This window comes from Schistocerca nitens, chromosome 6, assembly GCF_023898315.1.
Source record: "Schistocerca nitens isolate TAMUIC-IGC-003100 chromosome 6, iqSchNite1.1, whole genome shotgun sequence".
NCBI classification, from domain to species: Eukaryota; Metazoa; Arthropoda; class Insecta; order Orthoptera; family Acrididae; genus Schistocerca; species Schistocerca nitens.
In genome coordinates, this window is record NC_064619.1 from 304056556 (window position 1) to 304079324 (window position 22769).

At 41.6% G+C, this 22769-nt stretch overlaps 1 long non-coding RNA gene across 2 annotated transcripts in view; it reads left to right on the top strand.

Moving 5' to 3' along the window:
* LOC126262348 (uncharacterized) overlaps positions 1 to 22769 on the top strand; it is a 75573-nt gene that overhangs the window by 17896 nt on the left and 34908 nt on the right. For both annotated transcript variants that reach the window (XR_007546722.1, XR_007546723.1), the window contains exons 3-4: positions 12549 to 12696; positions 12811 to 12886. This is a non-coding gene — a long non-coding RNA (uncharacterized LOC126262348). The remainder of the gene's footprint in view (positions 1 to 12548; positions 12697 to 12810; positions 12887 to 22769) is intronic.

Sequence of the window (22769 nt, forward strand, 5' to 3'; positions counted from 1 at the left end):
GATACACGTTCTCTCTTTGTACTGTATACATTCCATCGTCCACACCAATGGCACGAGCTGATCTCCTTCATCTTCTTGGTCAGCTTCCACCCCCCTATTTGCTGGTTGGGGACTTCAATGCCCACCACCCGCTTTGGGGATCTCCACATCCTTGTCCACGTGGCTCCCTATTGCTAGACGTCTTCCACCACGCGGATCTAGTTTGCCTCAACACTGGGGTCCCCACGTTTTTGTCTGCCTCCACGACAAATTTATCTCATTTGGACCTTGCGATCGGTACTGTTCCGCTAGCTCGGCGCTTCGAATGGTTCGCCCTTGATGATACACACTCGAGTGACCACTTTCCATGTGTCCTTAGGCTGCAGCCTCAACTGCCATACATGCGCCCGCGACGCTGGAAGTTTGCCCAAGCCGATTGGACACTTTTTTCGTCTCTAGCGACATTCGATGACCGTCGCTTTCCCAGCGTCGACGATGAGGTCACACATATTACCGACGTTATCCTTACAGCTGCGGAACGTTCAATACCACGCACCTCCGAATTGCCCCGGCGCCCCCCAGTTCCTTGGTGGAACGAGGCATGCCGTGACGCAATACGTGAGCGGCGACGTGCTCTTCGCATTTTCCGTCACCATCCTACTTTGGCAAACTGTATCCGCTATAAGCATCTCCGTGCGCGATACCGTCGCGTCATCCGCGATAGCAAGAAGGCAAGCTGGAAATTCTTTATTAGCTCCTTTAACACCTTCACTCCCTCCTCGGAAGTTTGGAGTCGGCTTCGACGGTTCTCAGGCGCGCCTAGTTTCTCCCCGATCTCTGGGCTCACTGTCGCGCATGATACCTTAGTGGACCCCGTCGCAATTTCTAACTCATTGGGTCAGCACTTTGCTGAGATTTCGAGATCTTCAAATTACCCGCCAGCGTTTCTCCCGAAGAAACGTGCAGCGGAAGTGCGACATCTTGCTTTCTCCTCTCAAAATCACGAAAGCTACAATACTGTTTTCTCCATGCGGGAACTCCAACATGCCCTCTCTTCTTCTCGCTCCTCCGCCCCAGGATCGGATGGTATCCATGTCCAAATGTTGCTGCATTTATCAACCCATAGTCTGCGTTACCTCCTTCGCCTTTATAATCGAATTTGGACCGACAGTACTTTTCCCAGACGATGGCGGGAAGCTATCGTCGTTCCCATTCCGAAACCTGGAAAGGACAAACATCTCCCCTCTAGCTATCGCCCCATTTCTCTCACGAGTAGTGTCTGTCAGATTTTGGAGCGTGTGGTGAATTACCGTTTAGCTTGGTGGCTGGAATCACGCAGTCTTTTAACACCTGCCCAATGCGGATTCCGAAAGCATCGCTCTGCAGTTGACCATCTTGTTGCTCTCTCCACTTATATCATGAACAATTTTCTCCGGAAACGCCAAACGGTAGCAATATTTTTTGATCTGGAGAGAGCATACGATACTTGTTGGAGGACAGGCATCCTCCGCACACTGTTCTCTTGGGGCTTTCGAGGCCGGCTGCCCCTTTTTCTTCGCGAATTTATGGCAGAGCGAACATTTAGGGTGCGGGTGAACACTACTCTCTCCCGTACTTTCTCTCAAGAAAACGGGGTACCCCAGGGCTCCGTGCTGAGTGTTGTACTGTTTGCCATCACTATAAATCCAATTATGGATTGTCTCCTTCCTGATGTCTCGGGCTCCCTCTTTGTGGACGATTTTGCGATCTACTACAGCTCTCAACGGACCAGCCTTCTTGAACGACGTCTTCAAGGATGTCTCGATCGCCTCCACTCTTGGAGCCTCGAAACCGGCTTCCGTTTTTCTCCCAGTAAGACCGTTTGTATTAATTTTTGGCGACGTAAAGAGTTTCTTCCGCCCTCCTTACATCTAGGTCCTGTCAACCTTCCGTTTTCAGACGTCACTAAATTCTTGGGTCTTATGTTTGACAGAAAACTGTGCTGGTCCTCCCACGTTTCCTATCTTTCGGCTCGCTGTCTGCGAACGCTCAACACCCTCCGTGTCCTGAATGGTACCTCCTGGGGAGCGGACCGAGTGGTCCTTCTCCGCCTCTATCGCGCCTTAGTGCGCTCGAAATTGGACTATGGAAGCGTAGTCTACTCCTCTGCTCGGCCGTCTATTCTTCGGCGTCTCGACTCTATCCACCACCGTGGATTACGTTTAGCGTCTGGAGCTTTTTACACTAGCCCTGTGGAAAGCCTTTATGCTGAGACTGCTGAACCTCCGCTGTCCAATCGGCGAGCGGTCCTTCTGAGCCGTTATGCTAGCCATCTGTCTTCCATGCCTGCTAATCCAGCCCATGACCCTTTTTTCGACGCCTCCTTTGATGTAGGGTATGCAGGCCGCTCCTCCTCCCTACTACCCCCGGGAGTCCGCTTCCGTCAACTGCTCCATTCTCTTTTCTTCCGCTTTCCTAAAACCTTCTTGACAACTTGGGGTACAGCACCGCCTTGGCTCCGTCCCCGGATCTGTCTGCTCCGTGATCTTTGTCAATTTCCCAAGGATGGTACACCTTCATTTGTTTATCGTCGGGCATTTGCTGCTCTATGTGCACAAATGACGGACGCCACCTTTATTTACACCGACGGCTCGAAAACATCGTTGGATGTAGGGAGTGCCTATATTGTTGGCGACACCCCAAATCACTTTCGGCTTCCCGACCAGTGTTCGGTTTATACTGCGGAGCTTTTCGCTGTTCTCCAGGCTGTCCACTACATCCGCCGCCATCAGCGGATACAGTACGTAATCTGCTCAGATTCTCTCAGCTCTCTCCTCAGTCTCCAAGCTCTTTACCCTGTGCACCCTCTGGTCCACCGGATTCAGGACTGTCTGCGCTTGCTCCACCTGGGGGGCGTCTCGGTGGCGTTCCTCTGGCTCCCGGGACACGCTGGTATCTGTGGGAATGAGGCGGCTGATATAGCAGCCAAGGCTGCAGTTTCTCTTCCTCGGCCAGCTATTCAGTCGCTTCCCTTCACCGATCTACGGAGCGGTTTATGTCGCAAAGTTGCTCATTTATGGCATGCGCATTGGTCAACACTTCCCCGAAATAAATTGCGGGAAGTGAAAGCCCTTCCTTGCGCTTGGACCTCTTCCTCCCGAACGTGTCGTCGGGAGGAGGTAATTTTAGCTAGACTCCGGATAGGGCACTGTCTTTTTAGCCATCGACATCTTTTAAGCGGCGATCCTCCCCCACTCTGTCCCCACTGCTCTCAGCTGTGGACGGTAAGACACCTTTTAATTGAATGCCCCTATTTTAATCCATTACGCTCCCGTCTACAGCTATCGCCTGATCTATCGTCGATTTTAGCAGATGACACGCGCTCAGCCGACCGCGTTCTCCAGTTTATTAGTGACAGTGAAATGACGTCAGTCATTTGAAGTTTTATCGGGGACCATCAACCCCTCTCTGTAGTGGACTTTTAAGCCTTGTTTCTGCTTTTAGTGTCTCCAATTATTTGAGTTTCGTTCCCATTTTTGCTGTTTTCCATTTTCAGTTTTTATTATTTCCTCAGTCACGGACCGGGCGCTAATGACCATAGCAGTTTTGCGCCCTAAAACCACCAAAAAAAAAAAAAAAATCAACTCTGCAGGACGGCTTGTGGCTTCATTGGATTTTGCATACTTGAAAATCATGAACGATGGTTAAGCGTTGTAAAATTGGGTCACAAGTGGAATAAGGGTGTGATATCTGCAACACAATATTTACTTTTGGTGTAACGGAGGGGTGAATGCAGAGGAGGCAGCTCAAAAGATTGAGACTGTGCATGGAGCGAGTGCTGTTGGGAAGAATACACCAGAAAAAGATATTCTTGTTTCAACAAAGACTCTTCGGGGATGAATGATTTTCCACATTAAGGAAGTCTTGACTACTAATATAAATGATGGATTACCATTTAACTAACATGCGACATATGAATTCAACAGGCAAGGATCAGAAGTCTGGTTTAGGTGTACTGCATGCTGTAATTCGAAACAACAAAAAGCAACGGAGGGACTATTATTGCAGTTTTGCTTGAACGTCATCAGGTTGCTCATTGAGCATTCCTATGCAATACTGTTACTGGCGACGAGTTATGATGCCTTTATCGTCAACTTCCTAAGAAGAAATGAAAGACTGATCCATACCAAAAGATGTAAACTTGAGCAAAGAGTAGTGTGAACATATTATTTTCCACCTGAGAGCTCCAAAAGTGTGTTTTGCACTATAACTTCAAGGGTGTGTCCATCACAACTGGAATTTGTTGCCAACAAATGACACCTTTCGGTTGCAGTGTAATAAAACCTATCGACAAAACGAAATCGCGTGTGCTACTGTGTGATAACTTACTCTGTTCATTTGAGAACCAAAACTAACCAGGAGATTGATAGGGAAGTCATCTCTCGGGAACTCGTATTGATAGGGAAGTCACTTCTCGGGCACTTACTCCTCTGATAGTATACTCGTAAAATTTTACGTTTTCCACTCTAGCTCAACAAACTGTCAAGGCAATACATTCCTAGATGAAAATGCTCTTCAAACTACACTGATTTAATGACATCCTTAGAACCAGAAGATTTCCACAGGTGTAGAATTTGTAAACAACTTTAGCATTGTCAGATTGTTTTAGATATTGTGAAAGAATATACTGTTGCTGATTAATTTCTCTCTAATGGTTACTGTTGTGTTCAATGAAACTAATGGAAAACACAATTAAAATATTCACTGTACTAATTAAATTCATCTTACTACAGAAACATCACGACAGCAGTCTATCTTAATAAAGCATCAAGTGCCTGTAAGACAATTGTGCTTATTTTAAAACAAAATAGAAAGATATTGCCGACTTTTGACAAAAAAAAGGTCTGTATTTACTTAATGTTCTGTATCATACTCGAGCATTATGAAAATGAGGCAATTCATAGACAAAATTATGTATTCACAACAACAAAAATATGTCTGGAGGAAACAATAGTGGCATTACGATTTTTGCAGTACCATAAGGGTACTGAAAGTAGCAAGACGAATTTTGCTCGAGCACTGTCTTAAGATTCCCTAACCGAGTTACTACCTGCCTGCTTGTAGCTCTGCTAAAAAGAAAAAAAAAAATTATCTGGCTTTCAGCGAGTCTCGAAAGGCAAACAAAAGCAGCTTGCATCTGGTAGGCAAGCACGTTACCTCGGAGCAGGCGAAGAAGTGTAGCATATGTGTCTTACTTATTGGCCCAGTAGCTGCTGTGACATAAATCTCAACGCAAGAGATGATAGTAGTTTTATTTCCCACAACGTCCGTGGACCCAAAAGCATTAACTGATATTCTTATATCACATCTAAAGAGAAGGATACCGACTGATATGTTCTGTGAGTGAGCTCGGAAGTGACTATAGCTTTGTCTCAAAGTTGTGGGTGACAAGGGCCGGAATATCCTCATTATGTAAGTGAGTCTTGGTCGTATTTCTGTTTAGGGCTAGAGTGTAATTACTTGTAACACATCATGCACTGAGTGCAAACAAAATGTCAAATTAATGACTGCAACAATTATTTGTGTTTTACTGTCGTTATCAGATGGAAACCTTTAAAGCTTTTCACCAGATGGGATTCACAATTTTGGAGCTTCTCCAGTGGTTGATTTGGCAATGTACCTTTGTTATACAGTATTGTTATTGACATCACTGATCGACGCATCTGCCCAAAGACAGACATGACCTGGCATCTTGTGTCAGCTTTTCTGATGGATATACTGCTGTTGCTGGAAATGTGAAGACTTAAGGTGAATTCGAATATTCCATATGGCAAAAATCTGATGTTTCTATTCTTCCAGCTCTAACATTAAAAAAATAGTCACATTAAGTGACAGAAAAGCGCCTGTGAACGAATGGTTAATAATGCAGTCATAATTAGTGTAATCTGACAAATGCCATCTGTCATCTGATAATTGTGAAAAACTACTATTTTCATCTGCACAGCACTGCAGTATGAACTCCAGGATTCTTATATTTAATTTCGTTGTGATAGTTTTCAATGACAGTAGAGGAGGAGCAAAACTGTCTGTCTTGAAATATACTTTTCCAGCGGGATTTGAATATTTGGCTTCAGTTGCAGTAGCACATCCAGTAAGGTATCATGAATGTGAGCATTCACTCATTTGCTGTAGTGTAGGCTAGGGCAGATATAAGCAGGTTTCGCACAAAGTAAACAATGAGACACTGTAATTAATGCATAAAGTAACCATCTCACAAATGTAAATTTTCCAAATCGCTGTTACTTTCTAAACATGAATTGTTCAGAAAATTAAAACTATGTCTAGTGAAATGAATAGGTTAATGCAGCTCCAGTCAGTCACTATCACCTAGTTGCCAAACATTTTCTATAGTACTGAAGATAGAAGAGAGAGAGAGAGAGAGAGAGAGAGAGAGAGAGAGAGTGTGTGTGTGTGTGTGTGTGTGTGTGTGTGTGTGTGTGTTTCATGCTCAATCTGAATCAATACTAATAACATTAGAGAGACAAGCAACAATAAATATTGCATCAGATATAACTATCAAGTATTTTAATGCAATGGCTAGTTACTACAATTGAATTTTTACCTAACCATTGTCCTGCATATTACATTAAGTAAGAACGATGTATTAACTCCATAATGCCATTAGCAGGGACAGTGCGCTCTTGTCACGGCTCATGACAAGTGCAGCAATTAGCAGTGCTCAATGGCGCCATGATTTGTTCATGTTGTCTGAGCATGGACACTGCAGCAGACACTTTGCCATAAACAGAAAGAAATCACCTTGGCTCTGACTGCGGTGAGCAGGTGTCATTGCCTGCATATTCTTAAAGTAACCAATGTAAGACTCTACTCACAGGTGCCATGGAGCAATTGGAATGGGTATCATGTCATTAGTCATCAGAATATTAACCAGTGATGAAGTGTCCACTATCTCTGAATTCCAAGAGAATATGAATCTTCTCACAAAGTAATGTGAGTGATATCAAAATTTATCCAACACACAAAAATTAATTGCAGAACTTTAATGCAAGCGGTAGTAGCACACAAGGAAATATTATATCTTGGAAGCATATACTTCATTTCCTCCTCTCATATCAAAGTCCTTGTTTTAGTATGAAGTGAGAAAATACACAAAAAACTAAAGTTTCTGAGAGGCATATAAGTCATTTCCTCTTTTCATATCATAGCTTTTGTTTTAGTATGAAGTGAAAAAATAAACAGTTTATGGTTCTGAAGCATAGTATGACACCAGATTTGTATCATAAGTCCTATCAGATTGTGTTAATTGCGATGTGGTAAAATGCAACAAAGATGAGTTCCCCTAGAGCAGTGAAGATAATTGCACATGTCTATTCAGCAATGACTGCCAGGTGCTGCAACACTTGTCGTAATTCATGTGGCAGGCAACACAACTGTGAGTGTACTTCGCACTTCATTCAGTAAGTTGTCAGGAGACAGACGGATATGTCAAATTAATGTCGCTTTCCAAGTCATATTCAGTCCAAAATGAGGTGTTATTAAGTTAGTTGAGTATTCTAGCAATTACACTTTGGTAACTCCCATATGAGTATCCAGATAGCCAAAAGAACGTATTAGTGTGAGACCATGGGGAAATACATTAATATCAAACTGCAAGAACTCGAGACAATATGTGGACTTTTCCCTTCACTGTGTAACCTCTTAATGTAATTTCTGATTCTCTCTGTCCTAGGTGTAATGCAAATGCAACTTCACATTCATGAGGTGCTTTCCACTATTCTTGACAAACATCAGTAACTTGTAATCACTGTAACAACTGTGTGATGGTAATGTACACGTTGTCAGTGGACGTGATGGTCTTATGCTGTCAAACTGCTTACAGTAATGTTAATGGTGGCACACATAATCTAGCGCTGCCTACATAAGTAAAAATAGTGTGGTGGCATCGTCGCTTCTCTTTATTTGGCATCAGTTTGAGTAATGTGATTTAACGAACGTAGTGCTTCATTCACGAGTTGCTACTCATACAGTATGACAACAGAGATTGTCATGTGAGTCTTACATTAATTCTGCAGTGAATGGCCTGACAAATATTACCATCGGCTATGCAGCTGAAATGACTCACTACACAGGTACTCTACGTTGCACTTGGTTAAGTGATGACCTCGCTTCAATCCTGCTTCTACTGTTTGTAAATACTTCTTTACTGACCATTTGTTATTTGACTAAATATATGCTAAAATCTGATTCGCATGTATATGATGTGAGCTAGTGCCATCACAAAGCAAGGACTGGATGCTGTTGAAGCCCTGTTACATTGATGGCAAGACAAATGTTCGCAAATCACTCTTATTGCCTAAAAAACCAATTGCATCTTAAATATCAAAATACTTATGTCCACGCTGCCACAGGGCGTTGAAATACAGAAATGGCGGCAGATGGAAATTTGTGCCCGAGTGGGGCTCGAACCCGGACCTCCTGCTTACTAGGCAGACACCCTGACCATTGCACTATCCGGACACTACGGCCAACCTCCCTGCAGGCCCTATTGACACAAGCTCCTCGTCAGATGCAAATTCCCATCTTTGCCACAAACCACATACACGGTACCAGCTCGTCCATTATTCCGCTCGCTCGCAGCCACACTGTATTCCTGCGAGTGCGTCTAGACTGAAAACTTTTGATGGCCCATTGAGACCTGAATAATTATACAAGAATGTTTCAGGAGGAATAGTAAATATTGTAGGAGGTGGTAGTATAGACAAACCACAGAAAAAATGCCATATAACATGTATACAGTTTTTATTGAGTGCATACAGTTGAGTTTTAATGCATTTTTGTTTAATTTGTTGGCACTTAAAAGGACCCTGTAGTTTACACTTGCTTGAAAATAAGCTTACAGCATTATTGGAATCGGTTGCTTTGCCTACAAGAACGCGTATGTTCCTCCAGTATGACAGGACTCCTGCACATTCTAGTCGACAGGCGACACGTCATCCAAACCTAACATTTCCCGATACGTGGATCGGTAAATATGGGCAGTTTTCTTCACCACAAAGGACCCTGAACCTTATCGTTTTGGATTTTTGCCTATGGGGATGATAGGAAGGCGAATTCTACAAAGAAAAAGTAAACTTGAGAGCTGATCTGATTGTTAGGATTACGAATAATGCAACCCTCATAAAAGAATGCAAAGATGACCTCAGAAGAGTTACATGTGGTGCTATCAAAAGGAGTCAAAAGTGTATTGAAGTTGGTGGGAATTTTTAAAAATCAACTTTGAACGTGCTCATTTGCCTTTGCTTTGAGTTTGTAAGGGTTACGTACTAACAGCTGTATCTCTGTATGCATAAACAGTGGACACATTTATATGGAACTTTTTATGCAATTAATCTATACTACCACCTGCTACTATTGCTGCTGAAACCTCCTGTATATGTATATATGTGTGCTGTCTGTTCTTTCAGAAACACCCGAAAGAAAAGACACTATGAATCTGGGTTTGAACCTGGTCAGGCACAAATTTTCAACTGCCACCATAGCAGTATTTTAACATCTTGTGACAGTCTGGAATCTGTCCTTTGATATTTAATTGATTAACAACGCTGTCTATTTCGAATCATGAAACAATTGAGTTCATGCTGCGGCGCTGTGCAGTAGAAAAAAGTAGTTTTTACAATTGTCAGATGACAGATACCATTTGTCAGATTCCACTAATTATGACTGCATTATTGACTATTGGTTCACAGGCACTTTTCTGTCAATTATTGTGACTTTTTTTTAAATGTTAGAGCTGGAAGATTGAAACATCAGATTTTCGCCATATGGAATATTCGAATTCACCTTAAGTCTTCACATTTCCAGCAACAGCAGTATATCCATCAGAAAAGCTGACACAAGATGCCAGGTCATGTCTGTCTTTGGGCAGATGCATCGATCAGTGATGTCAATAACAATACTGTATAACAAAGGTACATTGCCAAATCAACCACTGGAGAAGCTCCAAAATTGTGAATCGCATCTGGTGAAAAAGCTTTAAAGGTTTCCGTCTGATAACGACAGTAAAACACAAATAATTGTTGCAGTCATTAATTTGACATTTTGTTTGCACTCGGTGCATGATGTGTTACAGGTAATTACACTCTAGCCCTAAACAGAAATACGACCAAGACTCACTTACATAATGAGGATATTCCGGCCCTTGTCACCCACAACTTTGAGACAAAGCTATAGTCACTTCCGAGCTCACTCACAGAACATATCAGTTGGTATCCTTCTCTTTAGATGTGATATAAGAATATCAGTTAATGCTTTTGGGTCCACGGACGTTGTGGGAAATAAAACTACTATCATCTCTTGCGTTGAGATTTATGTCACAGCAGCTACTGGGCCAATAAGTAAGACACATACGCTACACTTTTTCACCTGCTCCGAGGTAATGTGCTTGCCTACCAGATGCAAGCTGCTTTTGTTTGCCAGATTTTTTTTTTTTTTTTTTTGCTGAGCTACAAGCAGGTAGGTAGTAACTCGGTTAGGGAATCTTAAGACAGTGCTCGAGCAAAATTCGTCTTGCTACTTTCAGTACCCTTATGGTACCCTTATGGTACTGCAAAAATCGTAATGCCACTATTGTTTCCTGCTGACATATTTTTGTTGTTGTGAATACATAATTTTGTCTATGAATTGCCTCATTTTCATAATGCTTGAGTATGATACAGAACATTAAGTAAATACAGACCGTTTTTTTTTGTCAAAAGTCGGTAATATCTTTCTAATTTGTTTTAAAATAAGCATAATTGTCTGACAGGCACTTGATGCTTTATTAAGATAGACTGCTGTCGTGATGTTTCTGTAGTAAGATGAATTTAATTAGTACAGTGAATATTTTAATTGTGTTTTCCATTAGTTTCATTGAACACAACAGTAACCATCAGAGAGAAATTAATCAGCAACAGTATATTCTTTCACAATATCTAAAACAATCTGACAATACTAAACTAGTTTACAAATTCTACACCTGTAGAAATCTAACGATGTCATTAAATCACTGTAGTTTGAAGAGCATTTTCGTCTAGAAATGAATTGCCTTGACAGTTTATTGACCTAGAGTGGGAAATGTAAAATTTTACGACTATACGATCAGAGGGGCAAGTGCATGAGAGATGACTTCCGTATCAATCTCCGGGTAGTTTCCTCAAATCAACAAAGTGTGTAATCATGCAGTAGCATGCATGATGGAGTTTTGTCGATTGATTTTCTTACACTGCAACTGAAACGTGTCTCAATTGTTGGCTGCAAATTCCAAGTGTGATGGACACACCCTTGGGGAAGAATTCATTGTGCAAAACACACTTTTGGAGCTCTCAGGTGGAAAATATTATGTTCACACTACTCTTTGCTCGAATTTACATCTTTTGGTAGGGATCAGTCTTTCATTTCTACTTAGGAATTTAACGATAAAGGCGTCATAACTTTCACCAGTAACAGTATTGCATAGGAATACTCAATGAGCAACCTGATGACGTTCAAGCAAAACTGCAGTAATAGTCCCGCTGTTGCTTTTTGTTGTTTCGAATTACAGCATGCAGTACACCTACACCAGACTTCTGACCCTTGCCTGTTGAATCCATATGTCACATGTTAATTAAATGGTAATCCATCATTTATATCAGTAGACGAGACTTCATTAATGTGGGAAATCATTCATGCTTGAAGAATCTTTGTTGAAACAAGAATATCTTTTTCTGGTGTATTTTTCCCAAAAGCACTCGCTCCACGCTGTTCCGAATCTTTTGAGGTGCCTCCTCTGCATTCACGCTTCTGTTACATTAAAAGTAAATATTGTGTTGCAGATATTGCACCCTTTTCCACTTGCGACCCCATTTTACAATGCTCAACCATCGTTCATGATTTTCAGGTATGCAAAATCCAATGCTTAACTGCTAGATGATAACTTTAACACTGACAGCGTCGCACCGCGTTGACCTGGGCTGTGCCCAATTTCAGGTGGTGGGTGGTGTCTGGCAGGTAGCTGCTGCAACGCAAGGAAACATTCAAGCGTAAGCTGTCCTGATCGCGATGCAGCCACGAACTGTCCTACGGAATTGTCCCTGGAAGTACTTGTTTTTGCTGGTTCATAGAATGTGAAGCGAATTATATGTGATGTTCAGTCAGACTCAAAACTTTGGACAAGGGTCAAAAAATGGTTAAAAAAAAAGGAAAAGGAGATATGGTTTTACGCTAACACCTGACTATAAGTTTAGAATGCACGATGGTTACCACTAGACCACAAGCTCGCACAATACATCTCGGAAGTAAACAACACTTCCTCCTGAGTCTTCCACATCTTGCAGTGTTGCAAGATTGTGGATATGGCTGGACTTGGTGTTGTCATGGGTGGTTGGTTTTATTTGCCACCTTAAGTGAACGTCTGGAACTTAGTCTCTGTGGTGGCCAGCAGGCGGTCAGTTTTTATGTCTAAGACTGTACATTTTGCTTCTGCCTCTTATATTTGGCTTGACTCGTTCAGATGGGATCTACAGAACATGATGTGTGAATCAACTTTTTTTCAGGCTTGCTGTTACTATCAGGTTCTTAGCAACGGGAGAAAGTTACAAGAGTATGCCATTCTCACACAGAATGTCTGAGCTGAGTATTTCACACACTATTATTCAAGTACACACAGCAATTTGAAATGTACTGAAAGATAAATATTTTAAGGTAAGTGTGTTTTTTAAAGCTGTAGTTGAAGTATCATACCATCAAAACCATTATCCTTAATCATTACTGTGAAAACAATGTAGTCAGTGTCTCATTGCTATCATTGTTCCATAGGCTCCAACAACAGAAAGAGAATGGCAAGTGATTGCCAAGATGTTTCATGAACTGTGGCAGTCCCCAAATTGTTTAGGTATGTTATTTAATCAAGGAATTTGCATTTTATGTTGTTTATTATATCTGTCTCCGAAGAAAGTCTACTTACATGAAATTGACAAATCATCTGTGTTGCCAAGATCTTTGTTTTATTTACAGGCACAGTGGATGGGAAACACGTTGCATTTGCAGCATCGAGATCAGCTGGCTCACTTTATTATAATTATAAGAAATTTAATAGCATTGTATTACTAGCAGTCATTGATACTAAGTATCGGTTTTCTCTGATTGACGTTAGGTGCAATGGGCGAGTAAGTGATGGAGGAGTCTTTCAGCAAAGTAAAATAAGCTCTGCACTAAGGGAAAATTGGTTGCAAGTTCCACAAGAAAATGTGCTAAAAACAGCAGCGTATCTGTTCCATATGTTGTTGTGGCAGATGAAGCTTTGAGACTCCAGTCATATGTCAGGAAGCCATATAAAGACTGTAAAATTGAAACTCGGGTAAAGATTTCCAATTACAGATCATCAAGGGCAAGAAGAGTTGTTAAAAATGGCAACCATTTCTGAATTTTACTGACAACTATTAAATTTGCTGTAGACAAAGTGGAATTAATTACAGAAACAGTTTGGATTTTACACAATTTTTTGATTGACGAAGCAGACAGCACGTATACACACATCAAAAAAAAAGTTTTGCATCACCCCGGGTCCCAGAACTGCTGAAGTTAGACGTTGACTGTGGATATTGTCTCACAGACAAAGTCCCTTTGGCTGTTCAGAGATATCACTAAACCCGCCAAAAGATATAAACCATGCACGAGCAGCTCCTACTAGACGGAGGGGGCTGACAACCAATCAGTTCCAGTCATTCAACCAGGAAGGAGGTACACGCATCGTGTTGTCTGTAGTTCAACCATACCTAGATGGTCAATACCGCGGTTTGATTATGTCTGCATTGTCACTTTGTGCCAGGAAGGGCTCTCAACAAGGGAAGTGTCCAGGCGTCTCGGAGTGAACCAAGGCAATGTTGTTCGGTCATGGAGGAGATACAGAGAGACAGGAACTGCCGATGACATGCCTCACTCAGGCCGCCCAAGGACTACTACTGCAGTCGATGACTGCTACCTACGGATTATGGCTCAGAGGAACCCTGACAGCAACGTCACCATGTTAATGATGCTTTTCATGCAGCCACAGGACGACTATTTAAGACTCAAACGGTGCGCCGTAGGCTGCATGATGCACAACTTCACTCCCGACGTGTATGGAAAGGTCCATCTTTGCAGCCACAACATCATTGCAGTGCGGTTGGGGGGATTTTCTCTGCATGGGGGCTAGGTGTTTATGTTGTGTGTGACAGTGGCTAGATTGGACTGTGAAAAATTTGGGACGTTGTATGGGTGCTGATGAGCATGCATTTGAGTGCCCAACAAACCAATCATCATCATCATCATCATCATCATCATCATCATGTAGCGTGGTACAGATGGGTCCAACAACATGCCGAATGGACCCCTCAGGATTGACATCATTTTCTCTTCACCTAGGAGTGTCGCAAAGGCCTTCAACCAGACAATCGTTGGAGACGTGTTTGGAGGCAACACGGTCAGGCTGAATGCCTTAGACACACTGTCCAGTGAGTGCAGCAAGGTGGAGGTTCCCTGCTGTTCTGGAGTGGCATTATGTGGGACAGAAGTACGCCGCTGGTGGTCACGGAAGGCGCCGTAATGGCTGCACAGTACGTGACTGTCGTCCTCCAACCGATAGTGCAACCATTTCAGCAGCATATTGGTGAAGCATTCTTCTTCATGCACATCTTGTGAATGAATTCCTTCGGGGTAACGACATCGCTCAATTAGAGTGGCCAGCATGTTCTCCAGACATGAACCCTATCAACCATGCCTGGGATAGATTGAAAAGAGCTGTTAATGGACAATGTGACACATCGATCACTCTGAGGGATCTACACCGAATTGCTGTTCAGGAGTGGGACAATCAGGACCAACAGTGCCTGGATGAACTTGTGGATAGTGTGCAACGACGAATACAGGCATGTATCAATGCAAGAAAACATGCTACTGGGTATTAGAGGTACCAGTGTGTACAGCAATCTGGACCATCACCTCTGAAGGTCTCGCTGTATGGTGGGACAACTTGCAATGTGTGGCTTTCATGAGCAATAAAAAGGGCGGAAATGATGTTTATATTGACCTCTCTTCCAATTTTCTGTACAGGTTCCAGAACTCTCGGAACCGAGGTGATGCAAAACTTCTTTTGATGTGTGTATGTCAAACAGGGACATGGAAAAATATGGAGTCCTGCATGATGGAGCAAGGGTCATTGGGTGTTGGTGCTTTGTGGAGTAGCATATTTATTTATTTTTCATCCGACATCAACTGATAACAAAAAAAGTTTCTTTGTTCCAGTCTTCTGGATAAGTCAGAGCCTTACTCTGACTTATCCAGAAGACTGGAACAACTTTTTTTTTTTTTTGTAATCAATTGATGTTGGATCAAAATAAAAAAAAAAAATATGCTACTCCACAGAGCACTAGCACCCCATGACCCTTGCTCCGTCGTACATAACTCCTTGTTTTTCCATATACCTGTTTGACATGCACACATAAAAAAAAAAGTTTTGCATCACCTTGGTTCCGAGGGTTCCGGAAGCTGCACAGAAAATAGGAATAGAGATCAACATAAACATTATTTCTACCCTTTTTATTGCTCATGAAAGCCACACGTTGTGTGTTGTACCACCGTACAGCATCTTCTCATAAAGTGTTGTTCTATGAGAGACGTGGGGTCTCTTTCCATCTCTATTGCTGTGATCGTGTATTTATTTGTTAAGTGTTTTGCTACTGTTTACTGCCATAATGATTATCTTAAGTGCATACAGGTTATGAACAGTTAGTATTTTAAATTCTTTAAACAAATTTCTGCAGGACTCCCTGGCACATTTTTCCCATAATTCTAAGTGCCTTCTTTTGTAGGATAAGTACACTTTTCATATTACCTTTATTGCTGGATCCCCGTACCTCTATCCCATAGCTTAGATGGGATTCAAATAGTGCAAAATAAATTTGCTTCAGAGTGGTAATGTTACAAAAAGGCGTCAGTTGTCTTAGAGCATGTATGGTAGTAGATAGCTTTTTGCAAATATCATTTACATGATCACATAAAGTGTCAGGCCAAGAAATTTGGTTGAGTATTGTCTTTTAATGTATTCACCACCCATTAAAATTTGGTGTCCATGTGTGTTTTGCCTCCCAAGATCAAATTCAGTATACATGGATTTATTTGTATTTAATTTTAGTTTTTTTTTCATTAAAATACTGCAGAATTATGCCTGCTGCAGCATTGGATTCCACTTCGAGCTGCGAATAGCTTGGTTTGTGGCATATTAACGTGGTATCATCTGCATATAAGATAGCTGTAGTGGGGTTTGTTATAGACTGAATATCACTAACATAAGTAATAAAAAGAAGTGTTCCTAATATTGACCCCTGTGGAATACCAAAATTAATGTCAGTGGTTCTTGGTTTGTAAGCGTCCTCTGTAGTTCTGGTAGACACAAACTGCTTCCTATATGTCAAGTAGGATCTAATCAGATTATGGACTGTATCTCGAATGCCATAGTTCCAGTTTGTCCAGCAATATGGTCATATCAACACAGCCAAGGTGGCTGACCCCTTGACAAACTTATACTGCCCCTCAGAAATAACTTTTTTGCTTACTAGGAAGTTCCAGATTCTTAAATATGTTACTTCCTCAAAGATTTTGGATAATATTGGAAAAACAGATATGAGTCGAAAGTTTTCTACTAGATTTCTGTTTCCTTATTTAAAGGTAGGCACAACTCGAGCACTTTTCAGCTCTATAGAAATAGACCATTTTCCATATGAAAGTTGATAATTGCTGATAAAGGTGATGTAATATTATGAATACATTTCTTAAATGTGTTCAGACTAAGACAATTCCATCCTGCTGCATGAGAATTCTTCAATCTACTCACTTTAATTATTTCTTCTTCATTTGTTGGTGTCAAAAATATACTTCCTGACGCTGGTGTTCCCCTGAATTGGTATTTGTGATTTTTAATCTGATTGTTTATGCTGGAGCCAACAGAAGAAAAACAATTGTTAAACATATCTGCTACCTTATTCTGATCAGTTTCTATTGTGTTGTTTACCAGCAAGTGATTTTCAATTGTATGTTTCCCAGATTTACTGATTTCTCTAGGATCATGATGTTTTGGAAATATTATTTGAGTTTGGAATGACACTTTCAAAATGTTTCTGTTTTGCAGAGGTTAGGAGGTCTAAATAGCATTTCTTATACTTTCTGAACTCTTGATGTTTTTTCCCCTCCTCCTCAAGCCATTTAACATAGCATACTCATACCATCTTAGTTTTTCTCTAGCTCAGTGGTTGAACTTGATATCCAGTTTTGGCTTACAGCATGTGACTGAATTCTCTTTCTTATTAATAGGCAGGCTTGGTTGACAGTGTAGTATAGCTCACTTGAGAATATGCCATAACTGTAATATGTCGTTAGAATACTGTTCCAATCGACATTGCTTAGCATGTTATTCAAATGAGTTATGTTTTGGTCTGTATTCATCCTAATATATTTATAGCAGCTGCAGGTAGGAACCTTTTTTAATGTGTGATCTGAGGTTTTCCCGGCGTACAGAAATCTTGAAAATTTCTTGGGTATTCAGCTGGGTAGCGACGTCCAAAAGGCGTGATATTTCGGTAAGCCGACTTCTTGCCATTTCAGGTGTTCTTGGTGTCTGATTGATCTCTGATGATTGCCGACTTAATGTAATCTCCACCCCTCTCCCGCAGCCTCCCTCTGTGCGCTTCCGAGCGGTCCACGGCCGGTGGTGGGGGGAAAGGCGGTGGTGGGTGGTGGGGGAAGCGCGGCGCACCGCGACAGATCATGGGCCACAGTCCTTCCATGGCTATGACTGCATGCGGAACTCTGCTGTCGTGGTGACAATGCTGCTTCTTCTTCTTCTTCTTCTTCTTCTTCTTCTTCAGGTGCCCTGACAGGAGTGGATTTCCGTGTAGACTGTTGTGTTTTAATCATACGCAAAGATGGATCCCATGCTTTGCTTAGCTGGAACCACTGTCTTTATTCTTTAGTTCTGTAACGATACCTCAACTAACAGTTAATTAGTTCAAAAATTATCATGTTGCGCGCTCAAAATATGATCTTTTTGTTGCGCAACTAAAAGGTCTTTGCGGCAGGTATTGCTACATCAATTGATTAGTCACTGAAGAAAATTAACAATAATATCACTTATCTTGTATTTGCAATTCAACAACGATCTCACTCTGGCTTTGGCTCATAATTAAAAATGTTGTCTAGGTAGCATGACTATTGCTGTTGGTGTGAAAGGCATTCGGATGTTAATTATGCTGACTTGAAGAACTTACGAAGACAATCTTTCAGGATTAATTTGATGATTTGTGTTTTTCATTGCAATGTATTTCACACCTTTTTAAACAATGGTCACTTGAAAATAATTCTTGACACTCACTTTTCACAAAAGTTCACATTTGTTAAACTTTTTATACTTTTGCATGTTCAAAACATTACTTCATCATACAGTTTTGCAGCCGTTATTGCTCTTAATAAAACTCACAACATTTGCATTGTCCAAAACTCAGATTCATCTTTTCATTTCCAACACAAAGTCAAGACTGTTCATATTGAACACAAAAAACTTGACTACTCTGTACGCTTCCGCACCAAAAGTCACAAACCAGCATCAAAGATAACAATAAGTATAAAGATATTCACACTAGACATTATATCGATTTCAACATCTCAAAATATTGACATACATACGTATAAAAATGAAACGAGATTTGAATAGAGTGAAAAATGAGACATTACATAGAAAAATATTCATTAATCTATGGTATCGAAAAATAGGGTTGGCGGTTGGTAGTGGTTTCGCAAATAAAGAACCATTACAGTTCGCCATGCAGCCAGATCTCCACTGCCTCTTTGAGGAGACACTCCCAGAAGGTGTTCGATTGCTGTAACACCTTTGTGCCATCGTAGTTCATGTCATGTCCATGTGAGATGCAGTGTTTTGCCACGGCGGACTTGGTCGGCTGTGCGTTGTCTGTGTGGCGTTTATGTTCACTACATATCTCCTGTACCGTCCAGATGGCCTGGCCTATATACATGTTCGTGTACTGGCAAATGATGCTGTAAACTCCCGGTTTCTGGAGTCCTAAGTCGTCCTTGACTGATCCTAATAATGTTTTCGTTTTGGATGGAGGGCGAAACACGCACTTGACATTATATTTTCTGAGTATTCTGCTGATCTTTGCCGATGTGTTCTCAACATATGGTATGATCGCTGTTGCAACCGGTTTGTTTTCGTCCTCGGAAGGCTGCGGTCTCGGCTTCTTCAGTCTTAAAGCCCGTTTCATCTGCCGGTTATTGTAGCCGTTTGTGCGGAACACGGCCTGCAAGTGCTGCAATTCAGATGCTAGGCTGTCACAGTCAGAGATTTCGTGTGCTCTGTGCACCAGTGTGCTTAGAACACCCTCTTGCTGTGAAGGAGCATGACAGCTGGAGGCATGCAAGTACAAATCTGTATGTGTCAGCTTATGGTAGACACTGTGTCCTAGTGTGCCATCTGGTCTTCTCTTGACGAGCACATCCAGAGAAGGAAGCTGGTTGTTTTCCTCTACCTCCATCATGAAGCTGATATTCTGGTGCAGCTAGTTCAGATGCTACAGAAAGTCTTGGAGGCGTTGTCGTCCGTGTGACCAGATCACGAATGTATCGTTTACATATCAAAAAAAGCAAGAGGGCTTGTAGGCTGCCAACTTGAGGCTGCTTCTTCAAAAGCCTCCATATACATATTGGCCACTACTGGTGATAGTGGACAGCCCATCGCTACTCCATGTGTTTGTTCGTAGTAGTTCCCGTCGAAAAGAAAGTATGTTAACGTAAGTATGAATTCGAAAACTTTAGTTACTGTTTGTCCGAATTTTTCTCCTATGAGGCTTAGGGAGTCTCTTAGAGGTACCCTAGTAAAGAGGGATATCATGTCAAAGCTCACCATGAGGTCTTCTTGGCCCAATCGGAAGTTCTGGAGCTGCTGGACGAAATGCGCGGAGTTTCTGATGTGGTGCTGACATTTGCCCACAAAGGGACTGGGCATCGACGTCAGATGTTTTGCTAATTCATACGTTGGTGCTCCAATGTTGCTTACAATTGGGCCGAGAGGCAATCCATCCTTATGAACTTTAGGTAGTCCTTAAAGTCTAGGAGGTGCAGCAGCTCGTGGACGTAGTTTCTTCACCGTCTTCTTATCTTCGAAGGTGTGCTGGAGAAGCTCAATAGTCTTCTTTCTCACTCTGTTGGTAGGATCGTCTTCGATTCTCCGGTAGATGTCATCTTCTAATAGGTCATACAATTTTTGCCTGTATACATTACATGGCAGTAGGACTGAGCAATTCTTTTTATCTGATGGGAGGATGACAGTCTCGGCATCTTCTCGGAGCTGCTTCAGTGCTTTCCTCTCTTCCTTGTGGAGATGTTCGGCTTCAGGGAGGAGGAGGAGGAAAGGAGAAGCAGTAGCAGCATTTTCACCACGACGACAGAGTTCCGCAAGCGGCCGTAGCCAGCACCGGCCACGGACCGCTCGGAAGCGCTCAGATGGAGGCTTCGGGAGAGAGGTGGGGATTATATTAAATTGGCATCCATCAGAGATAAATCAGACACCAAGAATGCCTGAAGATGGCAAGAAGTCGGCTTGCTGAAATATTGCGCCTTTTGGACGTCGCTACCCGGCTGAATACCCGAGAAATTTTCAACTCCTTTTTTTTATGTTCACACCTGGTTCTGCTGTGTAGTGGTCTGACAAAGCACTTACAATAATAGAAGATTTAAGATCAAAATATGAATACCAGTGATCATGTTGTCTATTGCAGACTGGCATGTTTGTCTCCCTGGTTGCAGTGTTTATCAGGAATCTTACGTTATAATCAAGCAGAGTATACTTGAATAGTCTAGTGTGTAACTTATCTGCTAATACGTTTGTTGAAATCTCCTGTAGTTGTGCCGGTTATTTCTTCTTTACCTCTTCTGCAGCCTTCTAATTCCCTCTTAACTTACTTCAATACTTCTTATCTTTACTTAAGGTACCTCTTGGGCTACAATTATCCTTTATTGGTTGTGGGAACACCTTTTTATGACCCTCATCGTCTTTGTACTTCATAACTTGTAGCGATACCATCCTTGGCCTCTCATTAACTTTTATGGGGTGGGGACCCACTTCCCATGCTTAGATAACTTCAATTCTTCACCTTATTCTGCTGCACTTACCCCTTTATACTTTGGTCACGACTTACCTTGTCAGTTGGCTAAACATAAGTTTCGCATTTCGTTACCATTTGATCTCATTGCTGTTCACTTATCTAAGCACAATTGCAGAATGATACACACTTATATCTATTTTCCATGTTTCAACTCAGATGTTTGATTGCTGTGTCCACAGTGTTTTTTTTAAATATTTTCCCACAGGACAACATATTTGTCTCTGTGTACCTTGTGTACTCTTATAAATAGCATTTTCCTTGCTTTACTGTCCCTAGGGGTTGTTACATGTAATAATCACATAATTTCAGAACTTGCTAAACATTTTTCAACAGGATAACACATTTTTATAGATAACTTTTCCCTTTTTGTACCTTCTCTTTTCCCCACTTACCTTTGTTATTCACTATTCCCAGGTTCCTATATTCGAAGGTGAAGAAGGGACAGATGATAGAGTATAGTTCCGAAAGAAGGGAAGATTGAGAATATGAAGAGAAACTGAGATAATATTGTCAATAACTTGAGTAACTGACGTTCGTTAAACACCAAGTGTTGTACAGTACACAATTCCCTCTGAGGTTTTCAATTAATCATTTGACCAGTTGTTCTTTTCCTTATTAGGTATATGTTGTATTCCAGTCGTCTCTCTAATAGCTTTGTTTGTGGTTCCTCATCCATCTTCTCATTGCCTTCATAACATGTATATTTTTGAAATTTGCACATAGTCCTACTTACCTGTGCAATGTCACATACCTGGTTGATGTGTTCTACCTGTTCCATAGGTAATGTTTTGTTTTCTCGTTCTTTATCCTCTATCAGACTTATGAAGTTGGTTGTTAGGGGTTGAACACTGATACATGGTTTAAGGTCAACAATGTTGTGTATGCCTTTGCTTTTGTTTGTTTTGATCATAGCCACCTCTGTTGCATTTGCATGTGCAATCCTTACTACTTTATATGGCCCTTGATATGTTTCATAAAACTTCTTAATTTCATCATCTATCTTGGACGATTTCCTTCTTGTCCTTATTAGTACCTGGTCTCCTATTTCAGATTTTGCTAGTTTTATGTCGCTCTTATTTTTTGCTTTACACTTCTCTGCTTTGTCCTTAAACCTCTGTAACGCTATTGTTTGGATTTGGTCTCGTGTTAAATTCTGACGTGGTGGAAAGTCTATAGTTTCTGTGATGATATTACTTGGCATTTTGCCTGTCAGTACTTCTATTGGCCACATTCCGGTAGTGGTATGAAGGAGTTCATTCATAACCTCTTCACTCTTTGATGTGCTCTGCCCACTTTGAGTGCTTTTTAGAACAATACTTGCGGCACAACCTGCCTAACTCCCACATTACTCTTGATGACGGGTTCGAAGGAGGGTGATATTTTGAGATATATATCGGCTTTATTTGCAGTTCTCCCAAGGTGTGCTTCCAGATTTTTGCATGAAATTGTGGCCCATTGTCACTTATCACGTGTACCGTCTTTCCTACTTTGACTACATAGTCATTTTTAAGTCTGCTAGCCAATGCCTTGGCAGAACTTTTCTTTAATGGATAAAACCTCACAAAT